This window comes from Salvelinus namaycush, chromosome 5 (assembly GCF_016432855.1).
Source record: "Salvelinus namaycush isolate Seneca chromosome 5, SaNama_1.0, whole genome shotgun sequence".
Classification (NCBI taxonomy): Eukaryota; Metazoa; Chordata; class Actinopteri; order Salmoniformes; family Salmonidae; genus Salvelinus; species Salvelinus namaycush.
Genome location: NC_052311.1, coordinates 34,110,863 through 34,123,644, shown reverse-complemented (window position 1 = coordinate 34,123,644; position 12,782 = coordinate 34,110,863).

The window sequence follows — 12,782 nt, the reverse complement described above, 5'->3', positions numbered from 1 at the left end:
GCAAGACCCTTTCTGCATCCGCCTCCTCAACCCTAGGCTATTAGTGTTATCTATGTTAGCGCTCCGCTCCATTATTCATATCTTCATTTCCACCAGAACAAATGATTGTGTTATAATTGACCCCTGTTGTGAAATGTCTCCTCACTTTGTTCATGATGTATAAACATAATTTCCTATTGTTGATACTTTTCAGACGTAGACACAGCAGAGTGTAGACCCTAGATATTTTCAGGCTTTTCAAACAAATATGACCAAAACAGGCAAGCTATGTCGGAGCCAAGGCTATATTTAATTTGAATGGCTAACAGGCTCACTATCCGTGTGATGTGTAGATAGTTGAAAGAGGGGTGACTCAAACCAGTAAGAGTGATGAAGGTGCCCTAGCCATTCCAGTGTCCATGACTGTCGTTTCCTGGCTGAGACACTGTTGTCTTTCTGCTGAATCCCAGTCATGTTAATTATTATTGTCCCCTGTTTGTGTTTTTACTCCCTTTTTCTCTCCCTACATTCTTTAGCTGTAATTGGTCTGACTGGCTGAAGGAAATGATGCAATTCTCCTTTCTACATTTCTTTTATCTTTGGAACACACTGGTAGTTGTGCAAGACAGCCGAAGCGCTAGGCTGGTAAAGAGAGCTAATTCAGAGAAAGGCAAATGAACAAGGGCCGTCAGTGTTGATTTTGAAAACCACTTCCTTATATAGCCCTGCCATCTCTTTGTTCCAGCAGCAGTGAAGACTCAACACTCCCAAATTGAAGGACCCGTTTGGTTCCATAAATGCAATGGGTAAGGAATGGCTACTAAGTTCACAACCACCCATACCCCCACCCACCTTCCCACTACTTGTCTCACTCATACATCCAGAGTTCGGACTGTCAGCCAAACAGGATCTGTGCCTTTCTCCTCTCCATCTTCTGTTGCTGCTATATCCTCCTGCCTGGGCTGTATGGTTTCTGTCATCCCTCCCCCAGGCAGGCAGACTGTGCGCGGAGTGGATCCTGTTGTGGTAGAAACTTATTCTGACATGACAGGCCAAAGTTATATCTTTAGCACATTGGCTCACCTCCCTGCTCAGGACATAAAGGTAGAGGATTGGGATATATAGCTATATTTCTTTGAATGTAGAGACACAAATCTGCCTCTTGTCAAACCATACTATAGTAACCAAGGTCATTCAAGTGTATTTCTCCCATTACCCAAACCCTTTGTGTTTTTAAGATCACTTCTCTGTTGAAATGACTCAATCCTTCCAATAACAGCATACTGTTATTGCGTCTAGAGAGGGTTGGTTGGTGACATACATTGATACAGTGAATGAGGGACTTGGTGGGAATTCCCATTGGTTTGTGTGTTTTATGTATTTGTGTTGCATGTGGAAAAATCTCTAAGCCCAGGGGTATTACCACTGCCGTAGCACGCACCCCCGCAGGGTTGGGGTCCCCCCGGAGGTCGGCCCCCCTAGAAAGCATATGAACACGTCATAATTTCTTTTTACTAATTACAGGAAATTACCTTTGAAACTGCTACATTTTCTTTCAGCGTCATGGCAAAATCTGAAGAATAGCCGAAATTAGCTCAGGGATTCTTGAACATCGGAAAAATCCTTGTCCGGCAGGGAAACTTTATTTCTATACTTGACAAAAATATACTTTTTGCATATTTTTGCTTAAATGTACTTTAGGGGAATTTTTATAAAGAAAATATATATATTTGTTTTTGGAATTTTCAAAATACTTTCAATATTATTTCCATGTCTCTATGCCTGGATATGTCCTCGTCCGGAGCAAAGGATTGCAATTTCAAACTCTCCCAAAAAGTGTTTAAAATGGTTAAAAAAATGGCAATAATGGATATTAACTGAAATATTATCTTATGTCATTTCTTGCAATAGCCCCCTGTGACTTCAAATAATATTTATCTCAAAACTGTGATTCCTAAAAGATGTGTCTGGAGATTTGGTTAATTCTGTCAGATTTGTCTAAAATCCTAAATTAATCAGGAATGAGCAGGGTCAGCTATACCATAAGGACCCCTTATTCATGTCCTCATTACATGTAGTGTAACAAGACCACCCATGGTCTGTAAAGTTATCTACTTTTGATAGATTTAAACAAACAATGTTGGAATCACCATCACAACCATAAACTGTCAACTCCATCTGCCTGATAGATTAAGATAGAATATGAATTTTGGTTCAAATACAATATGTTACATTTAATTACAATTTAGACTCATAAAGCAATTGAGAAGAAAAAATAATTGCTACTGTGTATTGCACTTGAATGAAGAAGAAAATGTGATTTTTGTCAACTCCATAAAACAAAAACTCTATTACTTTTGTACAACGTCAACTCCGTCAGAGGGCTGAAAGATCTGATAGAATGGATATGTTTTTATTGAGGATTTTGAAATGAATAATTTTACATATTTTACAAATGTTTGTATTGAACTTAGATTTTTAGAGTCAAAAATATGTCCGTTTTCAGTATCTGTTGTCAACTCTGTCAGTGGCTGGTCAACTCCGTCGCTGATGGCTAACCCCCTTACGACCAATTTATTTTTACAATGTTCTGAAAAAATATTTATGTTCAGCAACATATGCTTAAACAATTGAAGTATTTGCTGTGCTAGACCTAAGGTATAATCTTTGCTTTATAAATGTTGTTTTATCTTCTAAATCTAGAAAAACATGACAAACTGCTAAATAAATTAGCCCTAGAGCAATTAATAGTGCTATAAAACAAAACAAAATGTTTGGAGATTTGTATTACATATTTAAATAATCTCAAATCAAAATGTATTTGTTACATGCACCGAATAGAACCGGTGTAAAAATCATATTACAAATAAAATAGCAATAGGAATAAAATAAAATACACAAGAAAGGAGCTACTGTATATACAGGGAGTACCAGTACCACATTGATCTTATGTTAGAATTAAACAATCAAAATACTACTTTTTTGAGGGTTTGCTCTACCTTGTGGGGGGCCCTGCGAAACTGTGCTACACCACTGGGTATTACATAATGCTGAAGACATTCAAGTCATTAACAACACAAGCACCCTCCTAGACTTAGACTTATACAAAATGCCCTATTAATGACCCAGCATCTCACTGCTACTAAATATCTCTTCAAGGACAAATGTTTGGATTCAAATGAAATACAGAAAACCGAGAAACATAGTATTTCTTGTGTTTCATCCTGTGCTTCTGCTCCCTATTCCATTAAGATGGATTCAGGATGCCAATTGTCAGACTCCAATTCACACACATAACTGAGTGGTGTGAAATAACAGTTTGAGAGAGATAGAAAGGTAAAACACCACAAACCTGAGTTTTAGAGGTACTGAATGGACAATGGGATCAAAAGACAGAGATTTTCCAAGTTTCTTGACACAGGTTCCCACTGGGCACACACTGGTTGAATACACATTGAAAATATGTTGAACCAACATGGAATTTACGTTGAATTGACGTCTGTGCCCAGTGGGTTATTTGAATAAAGGTGAATGTTTGTCTACAGTGCTACTCATACACACTTAGTGGCCAGTTTATTAGGTACACCACCCCATTCACAAAAATGGTTCGCTCCTACAGACAGTGAGTCACGTGGCCTTGGCTTGCTATATAAAGCAGGCAGACAGGCATTGAGGCATTTAGTTACGGTTCAATTTAATGTTAGCATGGGCAAAACGAGTGACCTAAGCGACTTTTAGCGTGGTCTGATTGTCGGTGCCAGCAGTCTCAGTCCTGTGGCCGAAAGCAGCTAGTTGATGAGAGGTCGAAAGAGAATGGCAAGAATCGTGCAAGCTAACAAGCGGGCCACAAACAGGCAAATAACGGTGAAGTACAACAGTGGTGTGCAGAATGGAATCTCAGAATGCAAAACTCGTCGATCTTTGTCACGAATGGGCTATAGTATCAGAGGTCCACACCGGGTTCCACTCCTATCAGCTAAAAACAAGAAGAAGAGGCTCCATTGGGTACTCAATCACCAACACTGGACAATTGAGGAGTGGAAAAACATTGTCTGGTCCTATGTATCCCTGTACCTGTTGCGTCATGAGTCAGTCCATCGTCCCATCCTGCCTGGTGTCAGTGGTACATGCTGGTCGCGGTGGTGTAATGGTGTGGGGAATGTTTTCCTGGCACACGTTAGGTCCCTTGATACCAGTTGAGCAAAGTTTCCTTGCCCCTAAGAATTCAGGCTGTTCTGGAGGCAAAGTGGGGTGTGTAAAAGTGTATATCTCTGTATATGTATGCTGCAAATCTTCACAAGCTGTAGAATGTGTCAAGGTCTGAGTAAAGCGGATAATGTATCACCCCTTTTGGTGTTTATCACAGTTCATTTGGGTCTCTATTTCCTCAAAGTTGTCTTAATCATATCCATCAATTCTTTGAACTTAGCTCAGTTGAAAATAAATTAATTAAAAGAACATAAAAAAACACATTTGGGCCTCTGGAGAAAGATGGATCTGTATAAGAAAAATATAATATTTTAGCATAAAAGTACTTTCTATTCTTGGGGTAAAATCACTGCGCTATATGGCAAGACACCATATATACAATTCTTTAGGGGGGAGCCCATAAGTCATTGGTCCTCTCCATATGAGGGAAAAGGTGCACACACATGAAGCATGCGATTTACAAGAAGAAAAAAAGGGCCATATCGGCCCGGGCTATTAGGGTTTGGAGCTGCCAAGCCGTGAGGCACTGGTTGGCTGCCGTCTTTAATGGCCCCCGTTTCTCCAGATGTAAACACAGGATCTTCTCCAAACATTGCCTTTTTAAGGCCTCTCTGGAAGGGAGCAGGCACGGGGGTGACCCTAGCTCTCTGCACTTCACTACCCTAATGAAGGGTCCGCCCCCGCCCAGCCAGAGTGCCAACCAACATTCCCTCATTTGTTTTACTGTTTTCAGTTTGTTCCCCTCCAGGGCAGTCCCCCCTCTGTCTAAATGTAGTCTTTTCCAGCCAGGCAGTACCTCAGGAGGCGACAGCAGCACCCAGGTTCTGAGGGCCTGGAGGGTGGGGGATGCGAGTCGAGGGGTCAGTGTGGAGTGGTTTACCCAGAATAAGTGACATTTCACAGACATGGCGGGGCACTCCCCCCACCCCCACGAGACCGCTGTCTATTCTGTTTATTTGACCCCCACAGCTGTAGGCGCCCAGGAGGAACATTTATCTGGCAGGGTGTGAGCAACAAGGTCATGGCTTTGTGCCCCAGTTCTTCTATACACTGATCAGTCTACTTAGATGTCGGCTGACTCGGCTTGTTGAGCAGAATGTCCGGTCACCACAATATATGACAGTGTTGAAGGTATAGCTAAATGTTCCTGAAAGTAGGATTTAGTGCATATTTACTGTATGGATGCAATTTTGTATACACATCAGTTGAAGAAGTTGTCATGAAGTGCTGCTAAGGGAGTGGCTTTGAACGCGGCAACCATCTGTTCCATAGAGACTAAAGGCAGTGGTGTAAAGTACTTACAGTTGAAGTCGGAAATTTACACACACTTAGGTTGGAGTCATTAAAACTCATTTTTCAACCACTCCACAAATGTCTTGTTAACAAACTATAGTTTTGGCAAGTCGGTTAGGACATCTACTTTGTGCATGACACAATTCATTTTTTCCCAACAATTGTTTACAGACAGATTATTTCACTTATATCACAATTCCAGTGGGTCAGAAGTTTAGATACACTAAGTTGACTGTGCCTTTAAACAGCTTGGAAAATTCCATTAAATGATGTCATGGCTTTAGAAGCTTCTGATCGGCTAATTGACATCATTTGAGTCAAATGGAGGTGTACCTGTGGATGTATTTCAAGGCCAACCTTCAAACTCAGTGCCTCTTTGCTTGACATCATTGGAAAATCAAAGGAAATCAGCCAAGACCTCCACAAGTCTGGTTCATCCTTGGTAGCAATTTCCAAACGACTGACGGTACCACGTTCATCTGTACAAACAATAGTATGCAAGTATAAACACCATGGGACCACGCAGCCTTCATACCGCTCAGGAAGGAGACGCGTTCTGTCTCCTAGAGATGAACTTACTTTTGTGCGAAAAGTGCAAATCAATCCCAGAACAACAGCAAAGGACCTTGTGAAGATGCTGGAGGAAACAGGCACAAAAGTATCTATATCCACAGTAAAACGAGTCCTATATCGACATAACCTGAAAGGCCGCTCAGCAAGGAAGAAGCCACTGCTCCAAAACCGCCATAAAAAAGCCAGACAACGGTTTGCAACTGCACATGGGGACAAAGATTGTACTTTTTGGAGAAATGTCCTCTGGTCTGACGAAACAAAAATATAACTGTTTGGCCATAATAACCATTGTTATGTTTGGAGGAAAAAGGGGGAGGCTTCTAAGCCGAAGAACACCATCCCAACCGTGAAGCACGGGGGTGGCAGCGTCATGTGGTGGGGGTGCTTTGCTGCAAGAGGGACTGGTGCACTTTACAAAATAGATGGCATCATGAGGTAGGAAAATTATGTGGATATATTGAAGCAACATCTCAAGACATCAGTCAGGAAGTTAAAGGGTCGCAAATGGGTCTTCCAAATGGACAAAGACCCCAAGCATACTTCCGAAGTTGTGGCAAAATGGCTTAAGGACAACAAAGTCAAGGTATTGGAGTGGCCATCACAAAACCCTGACCTCAATCCCATAGAAAATTTGTGGGCAGAACTGAAAAAGCATGTGCGAGCAAGGAGGCCTACAAACCTGACTCAGTTACACCAGCTCTGTCAGGAGGAATGGGCCAAAATTCAACCAACTTATTGTGGTAAGCTTGTGGAAGGCTACCCAAAACGTTCGACCCAAGTTAAACAATTTAAAGGCAATGCTACCAAATACTAATTGAGTGTATGTAAACTTCTGACCCACTGCGAATGTTTTGAAAGAAATAAAAGCTGAAATAAATATTTCTCTCTACTATTATTCTGACATTTCACATTCTTAAAATAAAGTGGTGATCCTAACTGACCTAAGACAGGGAATCTTTACTAGGATTAAATGTTAGGAATTGTGAAAAACTGAGTTTAAATGTATTTGGCTAAGGTGTATGTAAACTTCCGACTTCAACTGTATGTTAAAATACTTGAAAGTACTACTTAAGTCGTTTTTTGGGGTATCTGTACTTTACTATATATTTTTTTTACAACTTTTACTTTTACTCCACTACATTCCTAAATGAAATAATGTACTTTCTACTCCATACATTTCCCTGACACCCAAAAGTACTCGTTACATTTTGAATGCTTAGCAGGACAGGAAAATGGTCTAATTCACACACTTAAAGTGAAAATCCCTGGTCATCCTTACTGCATTTGATCTGGCGGACTCACTAAACACAAATGCTTAGTTTGTCAATTATGTCTGAGTGTTTGAGTGTGCCCCTGGCTATCCGTAAATTTAAAAAACAAGAAAACTGTGCCGTCTGGTGTGCTTGATATAAGGAATTTGAAATAATGTATACTTTTATATTTACTTTTGATACTTTTAAGTATATTTTAGCAATTACATTTACTTTTGATACTTAACTATATTTAAAACCAAATACTTTTTGACTTTTACTCAAGTAGGATTTTACTGGGTGACTTTTACTTTTACTTGAGTCATTTTCTATTAAGGTATCCTTACTTTTACTCAAGTATGAAAATGGGTACTTTTTCCACTACTGAATAAAGGACTATGCACTCACTTTATGCTGCACACCGTATCAAGAAATCTCTGAATTCTACACAAAATAACTGCACTATGCTGCATTTGCACTCTGTTCATCTCCCTGCATTTAGGTATATTCATACTGATACAGTAAATTTGTACATCCACTGTACATCAACCGTATACCCACTGTATATTTGTATATTTGCTTATTCTCTTATAGCTCTATGCTCACTATACCTAGTTGTGTATAAAGTGTCAACTTTGTTTAAACTCAGCTGTCTGTATTCTGTCTCTAAATGGTGGCAATCACTAGCAGAACCATATCACCAAGTACAATTCTGAGTATGTGTAAATTAACTTGGCGATTCTGATGGCGTCTGAGGTGAGGGCTTGCGTAACCCGCAGGTCCCTAACTTGCACCCACAGTTCCTCGCCATGGCCTCCCCTACAAACAGTGACATAAGTTAGAAGATGATTGCTAGTCTCACTCACCACTCACTGTGTCTTCTCATATCGGAGTAACACCAGCTGCTTTGGCATGTCTCATCTCTCTCTCTCGCTCTCTCTCTCTCAATCTCTCTCTCCATATATCTCTCTCCTTCTCTCTCTCTCTCTCTCTCTCAGCAGCCACAGGATATGCGCTGTACTCTCTGTAGTCAATTACCTTGATGAGCTGATCTCTTGGCCAGTCACACTTCCTGTTGCTCCTGCTCCCATGCAGCTCCCATAGTGTTCTGTCATTTACCGTTTTTTTTATCGCTTTGGTGCAATTTTCACCAGTATGTTGTACATTTGATCAACTCTTAGTACAAAACTTAGAACAGATCATCAAAAAGGCAGTTGTTTCAAAACTAAGCAAAACTAAGCACATTTTTAATTGACTAAAAGTACAACACACAAAATCTTGCAGTCACTTTTTCACCAAACTTAGTGTTTCATCTAGAAATACATGTTTCACATTGCAATACGTTTTCATATAAAGTAATTACATTTCAAAATGCAATGCTCAAAATACTTTGATTTGATTTTATTCTTTTTTTTAGATGATCACTTAAACATTTGGTAAACCTATAGATTTTACATGTCAACAGGTTTGTCTGCTACAGATTCTGAGAACTACATCATGAAAATGTATGTCTGTAAAGTAGAAACATAAAACGTATGACATGTACTCGAATGTACGTACTACTATGATGATGATTTTACTTCACAGTACGTTTTTTTTAAATCTAATCAAAGTTTGTTGGTCATGTACACAGATTTTACACCAGGTGCAAATATTTGTATACAATACAATACCAATATGCAAATCATCCAGAAAGTCCAAAACAAGAAAGAAATGCATCCCCTATAGCGTAAACAACTTGTTGCCGTTGGACAATACAGTACAGCAATATTGTACTACATGCCATTTACGAAGCAGACACATTTTGGTGTGTGACCCCAGTGGGAATTGAACCCACGACTCTGGTGTTGTTACTGCCATGCTCTTATGAACTTAGCCACATACAGGACCACTGCAATACATACGTAAAATACAATACTGTAAAATACAATACACGATTACAATACAGGTGGAAAATGTATGACTGCCATCCCCATGAGCGTGCCACCCACCTTCAGGCCATGGATGAGGCATGCAATGATTTCAATCCAGACCTGTCAGGCTTGGATTTGCCATGCCAAAATGTTTTTGCATGAACAATGGAGGACATTTACTGCAATTTCGATGGGAACCTATGGCCAAGTCCGGCTTGATGCAATCGAGTGCTTGCTAAACATTGTTACTTTAATTTCTTTAATTTGATTACATCTTGAAAGATCTCTTCAATGACCACACCTATAATCACACGGGATGGAAATGATGGAAATGTGACGTTCAGTCAATTTGAAGCTCTACTGCGCAAGCTTCCAACATACCTCACGTCGTCGAGGTTCCTCGGATCTCCACCAAATTGGGTAGATCGATCCGCTTTTAGTTTTGATGCGCCCCGCCGCTGGAACAATCGTCAGATCTCATTGAAAGGGGATGTTCTGGTGCCGCTCTGACAGTTAAGGGTATTGATTGAAGACCTAGTAGCTGAGAGATGTAGATGTTATTTATGATTGTGTTTTAGATTTTTTTGTGTATTTTAACTGTTGCTTGTGTTCTATAAAATGTGTAAATGATAAAATGCAGGGCTCCCTTGTAAAAGAGATTTTGGTCTCAACGGGACAGTTGAAATTAAAGTCAAATCAATTTAAAAAAACGGGTAGTGCAAGTGTATTGCCTAATGTGAAAACAGTGTAATGTACTGTAATTTACAGTACTGTAGCATACTAAATTGAAACGGAAATGTTGAAACATGTATCTTACATGTTTTGTTATTGGATTAACTGGTTTTTAAAATAACTAAACTGAGAAGATATCATTATGTTGTGTTTTGGTAATTAAATCATTATATTTCACAGTAAACTTAGATTTTGGATCAATGGTTGTGTGGTGAAAGATGTCTACAAACAAAATGAATGCACAATGAAAAGTTTTGAAGTGTTACCAATTTGGAGTTTGGATTTTTGTATTAGGAATTTGGAGTTTTGTACTAAGAGCTTTAAAAATAGTACCAAAGAGATAAAAAATAAACTGGAACGTCCTCCTTACCTCACCGCCATCATTTGACACGAGCCAAACCTGCCTGGATTTTTCAGTACATGTGGTCGGTTTTTATAAATTGTCTTCATCTAACTCTGCCTCTCTCAAGTGAGCTCTCTTTACAGTAATCTTACCCTGATACTTAGCTTTATTCTGTGTGTGTGTGTGTGTGTGTGTGTATGTGTGTGTGTGTGTGGGGGGGGGGGTCCGTCCGTCCGTCCGTCCGCTGGCTTATGTGTAGGTTAGATTGTGTGTGAGAGAGAATTAGTCACTAGGTAAGAGTGTAGTATGATCTCTGAGAAATTCATCTCCATCCCCACTCTTCTCCCACTTCCCTCTTATAAAAGCAAACAAAACGTATTTCCCCTCTGTTCTTTCGTATTCCCTCCTCTTTTTTCCGTGAACTTTCAGTATAGGATTCCCAGCTTGCATTCAGTGAATGCTTTCCCATATGGGGCAGTGAGCCCTTTTTGAGAGGAAGATAATTATTCCAAATAACTGTGTCTGAGGCCCCATGTTCCCAGGCCCAGCCCGGCTAGAGCAGGCAGGAATGGCAAGGAGCCCTCTCTCCTCCTTAATGGTTTCCACATGGAACTCTAGAGTGGGCGGCCAAGCCTCCAGCACGGGCAGAAAACTCCAAATTTAGAAGAAATATGAAAATGGTATAATGCGGCTTCCTTTGCAAGGGAGACAGGCCCAGCCCCCCCTCCACCCTGACCCCTCCCTCCCCCAGAGATTCTCCTCCTCAGACGCTGCAGGTCACAGGCTGAGGTCACGGGGGCCCTCATGCTAGCCAATCACAGAGCTCGGGGGGCTTTCCCTCACATGCCGCTCTCGCGTTGGGCCGGCCCCTCGGCTCATATAAGGTAAAAGAAAAGACTTTGCTTCCTAAGCCAGCTGTGCTTCAAAAGGGAGCTTTGCACCGGGAACCCCCTTCAGACATTAGGGCTCATACAGAGAGCGGTCATGGTAGCAGTGTTGAGGAGCCCCCCACCTCACCCCACCCCACATGACCACTGCCCACCCCCTACCCAGACCTCACCACTCAGCGCTGCCAGCATCATCCCAGACAGCCGGCAGCCAGCCGCGGGGCCGAGGCCAGCACAGACAGCAACATAGGAGCCACCGAGGACCAAGGCCACAGAGATAGCAGCACACAGGTATGTATGCCTCCGCTACACACCCTTACATACATCGTTAGAGATTTCACACTCGTCAATTGACAGGGTTCACTCACCCAAAGTGGAAATTATACCAGCCATCTGTGAACTGTAATGTAATATACTTTGGTCATTTTAAACCCTAATATTTGCTCGTAGGTAGGCTTGTTGTGGTGGGCAGGCAGTCGGTCAACAGAGTACAAGGTTGATTGTGACTAATAAAGAGTGCATTGTCATCCGTCATCTTCGGCTGTCTGTGCTGGAGGCTGAGGTCTGGCTGACCTCGGGTCAGGGTGTCTTTGTCTGCCGAGCACGTCCGTGGCGGCGGAGATATGTCTAGTGTGTCATTGACGGTAGACAGACAGACAGCAGGCCAGGGTGACACTGAGCTGATGGGCAGGCTGGAGATGAGATGACGGCTCTCACTGGGGACACAGAGCAGTGTCACTCCAGTGTTACTCCTAGTAGGTGTTCGAACCTTGGTGCTGCTGCCAGCAAGACAATGGTTTGTTGAGTTAGTGTGGGGCAGGATTGCATTAGGCTTCTTCATTGACTACTTTTTCTAAGCTCATCCCACCCACATTTGCATATAGTGACACAGCAACTCATCTGAACGTAATGGAGACAGACAAGCACTGCTAACAATGAATGATGACATTTCTACATTCTGTACGTGTTGATCTTGTGTAAATTCTGCCACTGTACATATGTATAGATTGCCTCTGATTCCTGTGACAGTGCTATTTTGGTTGTTGATCAGATTTGTCCTGCAATTCTTCGTCGTAATCATTTCAGGCTAAACAAGCATTATTTACAGTATCTGTTTTCTTTTTGCTTGGGTCATGGAAACGTGTAATCACTTTTCACCTCTGCTATTTCAATATGTGTCTGCTTGAGAGAGAGAGAGAGGTCAAGGTTGAGGGCTGATGTCATAAAGCACCATCGCCTGAGAGTGAGCAATGGCAGTCCCTTTCTGCTGCTGTGACAGTTGCTTAACTCTATTGCTTTACATCAAAGTGGCTCGCTATACAGCCTAAATCTAACTCACCACGGAAACTAGAAATGATGTGTTTTCTGCTTCATATTACCTCAGCTTGCTTAGAAATTCCAAATTTAGTTCAAGATTTATCTGTTGCTCTCCTCTGTTGCTCCTTTTACTTTGATACACTGTGTGAAAGATCTCGATTGACGTAGCATTTCATCATGTTGGTTAGGTTTTTGGACATTACGCAAATAGACAGCAGAATGACGGATCCACACAGCACTTAGGGGTCATAAGCAGCCAAGCAGTTCAATAAACAGGGATGATAGT